Here is a 13,923-nt window from a genome sequence, read left to right as displayed (position 1 = left end):
ATATCCAATCGGAAGTCTATCCAAAATCATTCCTAAAAAATGAAATTGCTTTCATATGGTATAAAAAGTTAAGTTTCCTCATTTCACACAGGCTTTAAAATTACATTTCCAAGAATAATCTTGGAACAAGACAAGTTTTTGTTCAATTAATTGTGGCTGGAAACTTTTTAATGGAAACATAGCACACACTTGCTTCATTTCAGGTTATTAAACTGTGTTAAGCACTGTAGTTATTTGCCATTCTTTGCCGCAGCTCATTTGCTTTTTTCAATCCAAAGAAATATTAGAAGGTTAAAACTTATCACATAGGAGGGATTAATCATGCTCCCAAATTAGAAAGCTTGTAACTCTAAGAGACTCGGTGTCAAAACTGGATGGTCATGGCACTTAAACGATTGGGAACCCACAATGCTACTGTACCATTTAAAATGGACACTCACGTCTGTGGAGACCCTTGATGTGTGACCCTGATTTAGCTGGTATTCCTTAATGACTGGTTAAGGTAAGGACATTTACATTTATTAGCAGGTGAATTTTTAGACGATTTCTTTTTTAGATAAGTAAATTCAGTTGGAAGAAAAAGATAGGCAGGCGGTATTCATTGATGTATCTGGCACAAATTTAACAGTCCAACTCTAGAAAGCGTGCTAAGAAGGAGTATGCTAGGACAAAATCTTGTAAGACTCCACTTTGGCAGTCATGATTTCTTAAGTGAAGTTAACGGGAGTTGCAAAAAGTACCTGTTCTACCATACTATTGCTGTTTACAGTGCTTGGGTGTGATGAGAGAAAGAAACTGGGTCAAAATAAAAATGCTTTGTAGAATAAACAAGGTTCCTATTAACTTACTATGTCTAAACAGCCACTCAACAAGCCTCATTTCCCTGCAGGGCTCCACTTTCAGATAAAACATAGACCTGAATGGCATCACCCAGTATCCAGGGAAACCATGCAAGCACCTCTCTCACTGTGTACTTCTCTTATTCAGAGTTTAAAAGCTAGCTGAGTACTGAATAAGTGAGTGTTTTTATTTAATAATTATACGGGTGGGACTTTTTAGGAGCTTGCTAAAAAGAAACAGGTCTTTCATTGTTATGTGCGTCATAACAAAACCCTTAGGTTTCCTCATATTTCATAAAACTATGTGTTTAGTCCCAACCTCTCCATCAGGTCTCATTCTTATGTACAAAACAGCTACTCACAATCTTAATGAACTGAGTTTCAAACTTCTACATCACACACCAATATTTGTTAGGCCACTTTTCAAAGGCCTTGTGTCAGGAGCAGTTACCTAAGTGTAGAGAAACATTCTCAAATTTTAAAACTGAGAAAAGTTTATGGTACTATTTCATTGGTGAATATTACTAGCTATTTAGTTGGCTTCAGTCTTGGTCGAGGAGTGAGTGATTGAATGAAATGAACTTATGTTTTAAGTGCAGCAAAGAATCTTGAAAATAAGTGCCATTACCACAACTCAACTTTGTATTTGGGGAAATAGCAGGAAGTTAGTATACCTTTACTTCTCTCCTTCAATCCTTCCCTCCCTCCCTCCTTCTTCCTCTCTCTCCCTCCTTCACTCTCTATTTCCCTTTCTCCATCCCTTTCTACTTCCCCCTTCTTCCCCTTCATCCCTCCTTCCCTCCTTCTCTCCCTCCCTTCTCCTCTATCGTTTCCCCTCTTTCTCTTCTGCCCTTCTGCCCTCCTCCATCCCTCTTTTCCTTTTTCTCTCCATTACTTCTTCCCTCCCTCCCTCCCTCCCTCCATTTCTCCCTTCCTCCTTCCATCCCTTTCTCCCTCCCTCCCTCCCTTCTTTTCTCCCTCTTTCCCTTTGTCCTTCCTCTGTCTTCTAGCTTTCTCCCAAGCTTCCACACGTTTTTCTTTTTCTTCACATACACTTTGGTGCATAATATACTATACTAATTCATTTCTTAGGAGCTGTGAAATCTATTGGGGAAATTTAATTCCCAAACAATAAGTATGTTGTTACTCTGGAGCAAGAGCCATTTCTAAAATACCTGAAAAGAAAATGAAAGTTCTACTAAACATTCCCTTGTATGGGTTTCACTTTGTGAAATTTATATTTATATTGAAAATAATCACAAAAAATAAAATAAGCTGTTTGTTTTAAAAGTCAAATCACTTTCAGTATGACATACTATATATTATGTTCATATAATCTTCATGAAAATACTTAAAACCTAAAATGATTTGTAGTTATAGAATTATTTGTTGTCTCTTAGATCAGCTATATAACTCATCTAAATACAGATATACTACTTTTAAATCAAGGCTTTTGGGAGGTCCTTTAAATGTACCTGGTTTAGCCTTATGGTTGAGTTTTCAAACTATTTTCATTTAGTTTTGAGAGGGGTGTTTAGTTCATATAACTATATAATTATACTATTTATGCATTTTTATCTTTTTATATGTAACAAAATTTACTTTCTGAATTAAGAAACATCTGCTGTAGCAAAAGGAAGTTAGAAATTTGCAGAGACCTGAAGACCCTGAACCTGTAAAAACAGATGTTAGTTACTTGTGCTAGTGACAAATTTTCAAGTACAAACCCTGAGGTCTGAGGTTGCTGTCTAAAACAGAAACCCTAGTTGTAAAATAAGCTTGGGCTACTGTTGAGTAAAGAGTGAGGCAGACAACGATTAGCCTAGATCATGGTCCTGAACAAAACAAACCTGCTGAACACTTGCTGATATCATAATTCCTTTTCTGGAAGGGAAGGAATGTTCAAGATTCAGTCCCAGGCAAAGAAGAGAAAGCACACCAGCACTGAGAGGCTGTGCAGGTAACTTTAACTCTGTGTCAAAATATATGTATTCCTACACTCATATCTCAATAGTCAAGGAGACTCGGAGATAAAGAACACACATCTGCTGTTTCCTGTTCCTCAGCAGTGGTCTCACTAATGTGAGCCAACACTGTTAATCAATAGAAAGCTCTGTGATAGTGCAAATAGTTAGTATCTTCACCTTGTAATATGGTAACCTCCAGCCACATATGGTTATGGAACAGGGAAAGTGAGGTTTGAACTGAGTTTATTGCAATTAGGAAGTCCCCCTGACTAGTAGCCACAAAATTGGACAGTACAGTTTTGGTTCAGATCATATAAAATGCATGCCAACCACCAGGAACCATGACAAAAATAATTAAGGACTAAGGGGAAAATATACCCTGACAAAATAGTTGAATTAAAAAAAATATTATCAGGTGACTGGTTAAATTTCAAGGATTAGTATTTTTTTCATGAGAAGGTATAATACTCATTTGTAAAGATTTTTTAAAATCTATTCATAGTCTGTCACATAATAATTTGCCACTTACTTAAATCTTTAGATCAGCATTCTAGTGCAACTTCTTTATAGCATTTTCTAGAGATGAATGTTTTTAATATTGTTGATGGAAAGACATGATAATATTGCTTTATAAGCCTGGGGTAGCAGATTTTAAAATGACCGTAATGAACACTATTATATCAGAAAGATACTCTAATGTAAGTTCAAACAGTGGTGATAAACATTTAGAAATTTTCCTTTAGAATTTCTGCATTATATCCTTGCGAAGAATCTCATATATGTGACCAGCATACAAAGGTGATCCCTGCCTACTTCCATGGCTGATTCTGCTCTCAAAGCACACAACAAGGTTTAAATCTCCATGGCCTTCTAGGCATTCTGTGAAAATGAGATATACAAATGTTTATTAATAATTCTAATATGCTAATATTATAGACAAAGTAATTGCAAGCTTGTATTTCATATCTGAAATTCGTATAGATTTAAAACAATCTGTCAACTTACCGCGCGATTGCTTGATATTTGTAGGATCATAAAACATGTTTTAAAATCTTAGACTTAACAGGCATCCTCTCAGAGATCACGTGGTTTGACTTGGGTCGTGTTCTTTGGGGTTGATGCGATCAGAAGAGAAACTTTTCAAGCAATAGTCCAGAGGCCTTCCCACCGCAAAACAAATAGATTAGGTAGAAATCATCCTTCTAATAAACTATTTGACTTTGAAAACATTTCTTCCCTTCATTTGACTTTTTCTTGTGTGGAGCACGTGCACATGCATATGGAGGCTCAAAGCCGTCGTCTTCCTTGAGTTTTCATTTTACTCTTGGAAGCTCTATCATTCCCAAAGAAATCGTCAGTTCAGGCAAATGTGCACAAACAGTGGCCCAGGAGCCCATCTCCACCTCCAGAGTAGTTCTATGACAAGAGGCTGCCACACCTCCTGACATTTCTGTAGGCTCTGGAGATCTGAACTTTGAACCCACATAAAGGAATACAAAGGACCTTTGGACCTTTCTGCCTGGGTAAGTGCTTTATCCATTAAATCACCTCCCCAGTCCTCAAAACATTTGTGACTATTTCCAAAGATCTTTCATCCTAATGTCAAAACCCAAAGCTAAAATGTATGAGTTGGAAGTGAAGGGGAGACCAGAAAACTGTCAAGAAAGTCGAGAATGGAAAATTAATTTCAACAAATAATATTTACAAGGATACCTTCGAATAGCATGCATAATCTCTACTGGCTTCTTATAAACCAGGCCTTATTTTTTTTTAAAAAGACAGCTAATGACTATATTTATAATGTTTTTATAATTGTGTCATTGCCCTCAGTTTCCTCACCAAAGACCTATTCTTATTTGTAGTCATTGCTCGGTGTGGACAAAGTATGGTCTCTTTGAAGGGAATCAGTCTTAAATATTCTAGTAAAATTTCTTATCTAAGTCGCAAATGTCTGAAAGAATTGTTTTCATTGAGAAACATGTGTACTAGTGGCTTCTGATTCCTTAATGGTCTCCCCAATTTGTCATGTACTGATTTACACAGGAATATCATTTTTTCTTTTTATTATGACAATCCCAAGAATACTAACAATTAGAGATATTGTGTAATGAGCTTGAGTAAACCGTGTCATTTGTCTTAATCAATTATCAGCTCATATTTTGTTTCATTATTCTCAGTTTAACATTCTATATCCACCATAAATTCTTTTGAAGCTGATTTCAAGTATAACATATTTTTATTTGGTAATAATTTAGCAAGCTAGCCTTTTAATGATTAACACATTTTCAACTATAAAAATTAACCATATCTAAAAAAAAGTTGGCTCCACCTGAGAACCAACATATTCTCAAATATGTTATACTAATTTTCACATCTGCCTTTGTCTCATGAGTTTTTGTCTTTTCCAATACTTAAAACAAAGCTCAAATAAGGCCCACCCCTTATTCCTGGTTGGTATGTCTCTTCTTTAGTCTACCCGTGTATACATAGTTTCACTTACGGGCTGGGAAAGCCTTGACCCTCAGGGGTACTTACTTAATAATTAATTAATAAGAATCTAAAGCTTCTTATTAATCTTTACAATAAACACATTAGAAATTCACGGTATTTTTTAAGGTTATTAAGTATTAAACTAACATGTTTTTCTTTAATACAGTGCATATTTGTGGAGAACATACTGCTGATCATTCTGGGCAAGGAAAAAGGAAGAGAATGGGATGGAATTAGAAGTAGATGCAGGTAGGAAATTTGAAGCAATGATGCAGTTACATGGCTTGATTAGGCCAACTATTGCTTAGAGTTATACATGTGATCAAATTACACAGACCCCTACATACATGCACCAGTACAAATAGGAGCATGTATAACTGCAGAAGGCTGAGTTTGTTTAGTGGATGGTACCAGTTTTACGTTCTGATTTGAATATTTGCAAGATACTAACTTTGGGGGCAGAGGGTAGAGTATACATTTGCTTTGTATTTTAAAATGATGTCAAAGTGAACTTTAAATTGTAATTTTGTAACAAACAGAACTACATTGACAGTTACAATGTATCCTAATAGCAGTTAAGGAGTAGTACATAGAATACATATGATGACTAATGTCTATGTTCTGTGTTGCTATGACAAAATACCTATGACTATGTACCTTATAATGGTGGATGTATGGTTTATGATTTCAGTGGATGAAGGATTATGATAGCAAGCCTCTGGTATCTTGGCATCATGTATGTGAAGGAGGAAGCCAGAGAGCAGAGAGGAATTGGCTCATTCTTTGATAACAACAAACTCTTGAGTATTAGCTAACTCTTGACCTCAATTGCTTTCTACAAAACCACAAAAATACACACAGAATGTGTTCCATTCAGCAGAGGATTGCCTGGTCTGGCCTCAGTGAGAGATGTGCCTAATCCTAGAGAGACTTAAGGCCCCACGGAAGGGAGACGCCTCGTGTAGTGGGGAGCACCCTCTCAGAGGCAAGTGGGGAGGAAGAATGTGATGAAGAACTGTGGGAGGACAGACCAGGAAAGAAGGGTCAATGGCTGAAATGTAAATAAATATAATAAAAATTTTTTAAAAATGTTGGACTTGCTACCATGCACTATAATATGTGTGTATTTTAATCTCAGTCAGCTGCTGGTAGGATCTCTCAGAGGACAGCCCTGCCAGGCTCCTGTCTGTAAGCATCAGTAATAGTATCAGGCCTTGGTGCCCCACTCCCCCATGAGATGGATTGAAATTTGGGCTAGACATTGGATCACCTTTCCTTCAGTCTCTTCTCCATTTTGCCTCTGCAGCTCTTTTAGACAGGAACAATTCTGGATCAGAAATTTTGACTATGGGTTGGTAAACCTGTCTCTCCACTGGAGGCCTGTCCCCATCTATCTACTGGGGGTGGAGTCTTCGAATTTCTTCACCCCATCGTTGGGAATTTTTGCAAGGGTCACACCCATTGAGTCCCGAGAGTCTCTTACTTCCTGGATCTCTGGTACTATCTAGAGGGTCCCCACTCTTCTCTGCCCCTTAGGCTGAATATTTCCTCTCCCCCTATACCTGATCATGTTCTTCTTTTCCCCTCATCCTCCCTTCTCCCACACAAATCCCTCCCTTCATCTGCCTCCTGAGATTATTTTCTACCCCATTCTAAGTGGGATTGAAATATCCTCACTTGGGCCTTTCTGTTTGTTGCACTTCTTCCAGTCTGTGAGTTGTATAATCAGTATTCTGTACGTTTTGGCTATATCCATTCATCAATGAATATGTACCATGCATGTTCTTTGGGGTCTTGAGTACCTCACTTGAGATGACATTTTCTAGTTCCATTCATTTGCCTTCAAAACTCATGGTGTCCTCATTTTTGAAAAAAAATAGCTGAATAGTATTCTATTGTGTACATTGAGCACATTTTTCTGTATCTGTTCTTTGGTTGAGGGGCATCTGGGTGGTTTCCACCTTCTGGCTATTACAAATAAAGCTGCCATGAACATAGTGGAGCATGAGTCCTTGTGGTATGGTGGGGCATCTTTTGCCCAAGAGTGGTACAATTGGGTCTTCAGATAAAACTATTTCAAATGTACTAAGGAAGCACCAGATTGATGTCTAGGGTACCAGTTTGCAATCCCACCAACAATCGAGGAGTGTTCCTCTTTCTCCACAACTTCGCCACCATCTGCTGTCACCTGAATTTTTTGATCTTAGCCATTCTGACTGGTATGAGGTGGAATATCGGGGTAATTTTGTTTTGCATTTCCATGATGACTAAGGAGGTTGAACATTTTTTTAAAGTGTTTCTCAGCTATTTGAGATTCTTCTGTTGTCAATTCTCTGTTTAGCTTTGCACTCCATTTCTAAATTGGGCAATTTGCTTCTTGGAGGTTAACTTCTTGAGTTCTTTATGCATTTTGGACATTCGGCCTCTGTCAGATGTAGGGTTAGTGAAGATTTTTTTTTCTAATCTGCAGGTTACCAATTTGTCCTATTGATGGTGTCTTTTGCCTTACAGAATCTTTTTAGTTTCATGAAGTTCCATTTATAAATTGTTGATCAGAGAGTCTGGCCCATTGGAGTTCTGTTTCGGAGTTTTCTCCTGTGCCCATGTGTTCGAGGCTTTTTTTTACTTTCTCCTCTATTAGAGTTGGTGTATCTAGTTTACTGTGTTTCTTGATCTACTTGGACTTGAGCTTTATACAAGGTGATAAATATGGGTCTATTTTCATTCTTCTATAGACAGACCACCAGTTAGGCCAGTACATTTATTGAAGATTCTTTTTTTCACTGTATATTTTTAGCTTCTTCGTCTTGTATTTGTTGAGTCTTGCTTTGTGTCTTATTATATGGCCAGTTTTGGAGAAGGTTCCACAAGGTGCTAAGAAGAAGGCATATTCTCTTGTTTTGGGGTGATATGTTCTGTAAATATCTGTTAAATCTATTTAGTTTGTAAGGTCTGTTTGTTTCACTGTCTGTTTAGTTTCTGTTTCAATGACTGGTCCATTGGTGAACGTGGGGTGTTGAAATCTCCCACTATTAATATGTGAAGCTAAATGTGTGTTTTGAGTTTTAGTAAACATTCTTTTATGAATATGGGTGCCCTTTTATTTGAGGCATAGATTTTCAGAATTGAGACTTTCTTTTGGTGGATTTTTTCCTTTAATAAATATGAAGTGTCCTTTCCCTTCTTGTTTGATAACTTTTCAAAGTCTATTTTATCAGATATTAGAATGGCAACTCCAGCTTGTCTCTTGGGACCATTTTCTTGCAAAACGTTTTTTCCAGCCTTGTACTCTGAGGTAGTGTCTCTCTTTGTCATTGAGGTATGTTTCTTATATGAAGAAAAATGTTGGATTCTGTTTACATATCCAATCTGTTAGCCTGTGCCTTTTTATTGAGGGACTAACTCTATTGATGTTGAGAGATATTAAAGACAGATGATTGACATTTCCTGTTATTTTTTGTTGCTGGAGTTGGTATTATATGTGTGTGTGTGATTCTTTTCTTTTGGTTTTGTTGTGGATGATTATTTTCTTGTCCCCCCCCCTTTGGTGTAGATACTCTCCTTGTGTTGGTGTTTTCCTCCTCGTATCCTTTGTATGGTTGGATTAGTAGAAAGATATTGTTTAAATTTGTTTTGTCAAGGAATATCTTGGCTTCTCCATCTATGGTAATTGAGATTTTTGCTGGGTATAGTATTCTGGGCTGGCGTTTGTGTTCTCTTAGGGTTTAGATGACAGGTCTGATGTTTTAAAAGTTTCTACAACTTCAGTATTACCACACAGGAGACAAGCGTCAGATACTGGAATCTCCAGAAAAGAATGCATATAATAGAATAAATCTTTCTATTTCCAAGTCAAAACCACTTTATCTCTGCTTTTTTAATTAAAAAATATTTATCTGTTTTATTTTTGAGATTATAATATAATTGCACCTTTTCTTCCTTCACTTCCCCCACTCCAAACCATCCCATGTACCACTTCTTGCTCTTATTCAAATCCACAACCCTTAAATTTCCCTTCAGGTCATGCGTTTCTCTATAAGAAAGCTGTAGTCTCAGCAATAGACTAGCACAATGGCTAAGTTTACTGTTGTCTCACAACAGAAAATGCTGAACTCTGGTTATCAATGTCTCAGTATCCATGAAATCATAAGAAAATAAATAGTAAGTTTACAGGAGGCTTGCGTTCTGACAATATGATCAAATGCAAGTTCAGAGAAGCACGCTCTTTTTTGATCCTGCTCTGCCACCATCATGCTCAGACATACCTTGACTCTCTGCTGCTTAGCAATGGCCTTTGTGTGTGGAGATAAACATACACATGACATGGATTTGTACTTATGTTACCATTGGTATATTAGCTGATTTTCATTGCTTGACAGAATGTCAGATATTTTAAGTTTTCTTTAGTTACGAGTGTTTCTTTTCTTTCCAGAATCTTAATAGAAAATATTATATCTGAATGATGTAGATGTTTGTTTTGGTTTTGTTGGTATTAGTAGCAATAAATAGAAAATTTCAATATAAATTATGCTCTCATCAAACCGTGATAACTCAGTTGTCTTCCAGAATTTATTAGACTTTATCTACCTTTCAAAAATCCACTAATACACGGGTTTATAACATGCAGGCTAAGATACAGCTACTGTGGGGTTGGGAATGGTATGTGAGTCTGTGCCTTTGTGAGGCAGGTCAACTAATTGATTGTTTTGAATATAGTTTGGATATGTTGGGGAGACTTGTGTCAGGCTAACAGTTCCAAAACTATCTCCAAACATATCTAAACTGTACAGCAGATGATGCTCCAGGCAAAATGGTTTTACTCTCAAGATACTGCTCATTCACAGCTGGATTCTTGGAATCTGTCTCTATGACCTCTTTCTACTTTGTGTTGTGTCAGATCATGAGATTAAATCTAATAAATACCACCACTTGCCTGTTCCCTGAGTATCACTGATAGTGGCTTCAACCTTTGTTATATTTGATGCCATATGACTTAGATTTGCTTGGTTGGAACCAGTTTTTCCATACCCTTTGCGTATTCCTTTGCTTGCCACCTCTGTCTTTGGATGACAGCTATGGGAAGTGTCAGATCTGCATTTGTGATGACAAGTACATGTTGGAGTTGCCTAATATCCATTTTTTCCTCTCACTTATAACAAGGAGAAGGACCTCAGACAAAATAAGTCTTTAAACTCTGAAACATGGTATCTCGGTAGTTGAGTTGCGCAAAAAGCTCATTCAATCAATCATTTACAGCTCAGCAATCTTTTCATTTTTGTATTTTATATAATAATATCATCAAAGCAAAGGGCAAAATCAAGAGACAGAAAAAAGATAAAAGTGAACTAGGAAGCTAAGACCCTCCCCAAAGTGAAGCAGTTGAATTGACTTTTCTGAACTTTGAGCTCCCACTTCATGCCAATCAGAGAAAAGGGGTGGCGTATGCAATGGTGTCTCCTGCAGAACCACAGTGTGTGGTAACAGATCTCAATTTACCTTGAGCTTTGCTTTTGCTCTTCCTAACTTTGTGGTATCATACACAAAGAGGCCTATCACATAAATGGTGTATCAGAATCACATTAGAATATCATCATATGCTCTGAATATTTACTTTTACAAGGGTATACTTAAAACCTATTGTCCTTAGCAGTGACTTCTAGCTATAACTGTCCAATAGAAATACAACATGAGCCACAAATAAAAATTTAAAAGTCCAGTATCCACATTGAAATGCAAAGAGATAGATAAAGTAATATGTTTTCTGTTCACTGTATCAAAATACTTTTAGATTAGTAGTCAAAATAAATTTGTTAAAATTATTTTACAAGCATTTCACTAATGGTATGAAGCCCCACATGCATTTTGCACTTATAGCAGAGCTCAATTTGGACAAGACACATTTTCAGTGGTCTTAGATGTCTGACTGACAGGGCACAGTAGTCTTGAACAGTGTGGTAAATGTGTGGAGGTGAGAAGGAAAACTCCAGTTTATTGTAATATCTCCCAGATACTTTTAGTAACAACAATCTTTAACTATAATTGCCATCAAGAACCATGAAAGGAACAATTTTCCTTGTTCCTTCTACTGGGTGGCTATTAAATCACAAATTATCATTTTGTATCCCCAAAGGTAATTTGATGAAAACAAATGGACTAATTGTCCCCCAGAGAGCAAGAAACTTACTGTGGTGGTGTTAGTAAAGGCACTAGTACATGCTATCTGCAGAGATCTTGAGGTGTCCTAATAACACCTACTTTCTCCATGACCTTGAAGACTTTTCCCTTTGCGGTTCCAATGGGAAGTGGATTGAGTGCTTTCATGATTGTCCTGAGTGTTTGTTTGACATACATGCACTTGATATTCTTACATCCTTGCCAAGGGCCAAGACTGTCCTTGTCTTTAGCTCTTCCACTGGGATAAAGTCGAGTGTAGTTAGTAATGCTCATTAAAGCAAGATGGTTATGCCTGTGTCTCTGGGTTCAGATCTGGAAATCAAGAACATGTGTTTTAAATCTTTTGGCAGTTTTCAAAATTGCCAACATAGTGTGTGCTACTTAGTTGGAGCATAACGAGTTCTTGTTGACTAGATCTGAGACTTATTATCAACTTCTCAGATCTTAATCTCAAACTAAATTTAATGAACTGTTAAATTTCAAAAATGATAAGTAATCATTTTCTGGAGTAATACATGAAACTATATCTACCAGTATACTTGCTTATCTTCAAGTGGCTTTAGAATTGAAGAATGCCACCACTTTTTGTTTAATACCAAGAAAGTGTGTTTATTTTACCAAGAAAATTCAGAGTGGTGCCATAGGTGGTAGATTTCAACATCACAAAGGTTCCAATTGCATATAGATATTTGAATAATTTGATTGCTTTCTTTCAGCACACTGCGCTTGTCTGAGAATTAAGTCATTGTATCAAGCATGGGCTATAAAAAGAAGTGTGATTTTCAAGTTGTTTACGTTTTAGCTAGAAAGGTCCAGCCAAGCAGGTGAAGATTTAATAACATCCAACTTTTAACTTGTTTCCTTTTGAGTGACCAGCAAGACTATTTAGAGTAAATGTGTAGATAGTAGTTTGTTATTTTTTAAAAGTTATGCTATTTGGCATTTATAACATTTTATTTATTTCCTTGATTGATTAATTGCAGTTAAATTACCTTAGTATGCTAGAACAGATTTTGACATAAGATTAAATGGCATAAAGCATAACTAATGTGCTCTAGTGGCATGCTCTGTATTAAAGCATACAATTTATACACACAATTCATCAGGAAATTTTGCAGCTACAGTGATTTAAAGATTTAAATATTGAAACTACCCACATCTCCTGTGTTAGGGAGGGGCAGGAGTTTTATAATTGAGATTATTACTTCAGAATGTGCTGACATAACTGATTGACTTTAGTGCTGTGGCTTGAAAGTTCAAATTCAAGGTGTGCACTTATTTCAGTCAGCTTATTCTGAATGTTTAAATAAGAAATCCTATTTCTGGGTATTCTGAATAACTTGTTCTACATTTATTCCTAATAGTGAGCATTTGGACTAATGATGGATTACTAATGAGCATGTAAATGTACCACCTGATTACATTAATATATGATCTTCCATGACGAGGTCTGAAATGAACATTCTAATATGTATTTCTTTTCCCCAAATGGCAGTGTGGTGTATACTGAGCAGGACTGAGACAAGGGTGTTTTTAAGAGCCACTGATTTAGTCAATTATCAAAAATCACATTATAATAAATGCTATTCTAAGAATTTTGATTAACCTTTAAATAAATGTTACTTTGCAAAAAAAATCTGCCAAATGTGTTAATGATAAATTGTGAAGTGGTAGTAATTGCAAGTATGGTTTTATAGATAATATAGTTAATTGATACCACCCTCTCAAATATAGATAGCACGTCAGCTGCTGTGTGATAGCAATGGTGTCTGTAGCAGTTTTGATGCATAGAGGATAACATGAGTTAAATGGGAACTTTGAGTGCCCTGCCAGGGTCGTGCTCTTATGGAATTTGATGCCCATGGCCAAGTAAATTTTTAATGACACATAGTCACTACACACCTTTCAGCCTTCAGGAGAGGTAAGTGTACATTGATCTGTTCTAATCAGCCTTGCAGAGCACTTCAGACATCCCTTCAGGAACATAATTATTTAGTAAAATGGAGCAACTTTTTTTTTTCACAAGCTCAGCACTTGATCCTTGGATGACTACATTGTTTTCTTCTGCCGTATTTTTCTGTAGTCAGGTCTCATGTCTCGTGCTCATCCTTGTCTTTGTTTGGCAATGTAGTATCAGTGAAGCTGAATTAAAAGTAAGCAAAATTAAGGGATGGCCCGATTATGAAGTTCATTGCTATTCTAAGAAGCCCACAGCACTTACATCCATTCTTCCCTAATGTATAGGGTGCTGACTCTAGACAACTGCTTGGAAAGGCATTAAGGACACACAAGCAATTCTGTTGAGGTGTGCAATGGAATGCATTTATGTTTGGCAATAAAGGTGACTCGAGAAAACCTGAATTGCAAAACTAGGTAGTCAAAATGGCTTAAGATGGGAACATTCAGGGATTGACACATTTTTGTTTTGTTTTGTTTTGGTTTCAGTTCTATTT

At 36.6% G+C, this 13,923-nt stretch overlaps 1 long non-coding RNA gene across 1 annotated transcript; it reads left to right on the top strand.

Moving 5' to 3' along the window:
- Positions 1-90: 90 nt before the first annotated feature.
- On the top strand, positions 91-5,643 carry Gm33317. The gene is made up of 3 exons (XR_382694.2): positions 91-502; positions 2,731-2,799; positions 5,463-5,643. It is a non-coding gene; the product is annotated as a predicted gene, 33317 (long non-coding RNA).
- Positions 5,644-13,923: the final 8,280 nt, after the last annotated feature.

This window comes from Mus musculus, chromosome 13 (genome assembly GCF_000001635.26).
Source record: "Mus musculus strain C57BL/6J chromosome 13, GRCm38.p6 C57BL/6J".
NCBI classification, from domain to species: domain Eukaryota; kingdom Metazoa; phylum Chordata; class Mammalia; order Rodentia; family Muridae; genus Mus; species Mus musculus.
This window is presented reverse-complemented; position numbering and strand designations above follow the sequence as displayed.